Below are 1201 nucleotides of genomic sequence, written 5' to 3'. Positions count from 1 at the left end.
ATTTTTAAAATACTCAGAGAGTTGCTCCTGCATTATCATCTCAAATAATTTAGATACCTAATATAGGCACTATTGATAATGAGTCTAAAGTTTAATGGATCATCTTTGGAGCCTCTTTTATGAATAGGCCTCAAATAAATCAGATACATAATATAGGCACTATTGAAATTGGTCTTAAGTTTGATGGATCATCTTCAGAGCCTCTTTTATGAATAGGCCGCAAATGAATATTTTGTAAATCAATAATCATTATATGTGTTGTTTCAAATAAAAGCTTTGATAATATCTTTACTGTTTTTGTTTTTCATAAAAATGTACTCTAGTTTTTGGGGTGGGCTCGTACGCAAGCAAACACACTACTTACAATAGACAATAGACAATGTATTTGTTTAATTTATTCACTTACAAACTAACTAGAGCTAAATTCACAAAAGTTGGATTGGAGAAATTTAATAACAGACAAGAATTTATATGAATTTTTAACTGTGACTTCTGCTAAAATATATATTTAAATACAAGTTTGATGATGTGTATATAATTATAGAATTAGTAAGGCTTTTACTTGTCAATTTCTAGAAAATAGTATTGTTAAAGAAATTAATTTTGAAGTGATCAATGTTGAAGGAATTGATATTATTATGATTGTATAATCAGTGAGTATTGTCAGCGGTGAACATCCTTTTGCAGTACTAAGTGAAGCTGGTAACGTGAGTGACTCTTCAATTGTGAACTTTACAACTGCTCAATCACATTACGATGGTATTTTTTAGACAACTCTCTATAACTGATCAACACGATCAAAACAATTTAGAGCTTAGAATGTGTTTACAGTCTAAAAGGTGTTCAGGGTGTGTTTGCATGTGTTTTGACAACTGTAATAAGAATTATTCATTTAAGCAGCATACTAAACAGAATACTAAATCTGTTCAAAATGTGACTCTTGTTGACACGTCAACGTTTTTATGTACTGATATAGGGGATACAACACCTAGCAGTAAAACAGTTACAGGGGCAATTATAAAAGGAAAAAGTTTTAAATGCGATTCAGCTAGCGGTTGTAATATTACATTTTTCTTCTCACATTGGAATCGAATCTTCAATTCGAGATCTATGGAACTTTATAGTAAATGTCAGAGTTATCAATAGACGGACAAATTTTTTGACGGAGAATTTATTATCGTAAATGTTTGTTGCATTGTTC

At 30.3% G+C, this 1201-nt stretch overlaps 1 long non-coding RNA gene across 1 annotated transcript; it reads right to left on the bottom strand.

The window, feature by feature from the left end:
• On the bottom strand, window positions 1-646 carry LOC120349218. Its single transcript, XR_005570309.1, has 2 exons — window positions 148-646; window positions 1-57 (listed from the first exon to the last, which is right to left on the bottom strand). It is a non-coding gene; the product is annotated as an uncharacterized LOC120349218 (long non-coding RNA).
• Between the last annotated feature and the right edge of the window lie 555 nt (window positions 647-1201).

This window comes from Nilaparvata lugens, unplaced genomic scaffold (genome assembly GCF_014356525.2).
Source record: "Nilaparvata lugens isolate BPH unplaced genomic scaffold, ASM1435652v1 scaffold8782, whole genome shotgun sequence".
In the NCBI taxonomy this organism is placed as follows: Eukaryota; Metazoa; Arthropoda; class Insecta; order Hemiptera; family Delphacidae; genus Nilaparvata; species Nilaparvata lugens.
Note: the sequence above shows the minus strand (reverse complement) of the source record. Positions and strands in the feature narration are given on the sequence as shown.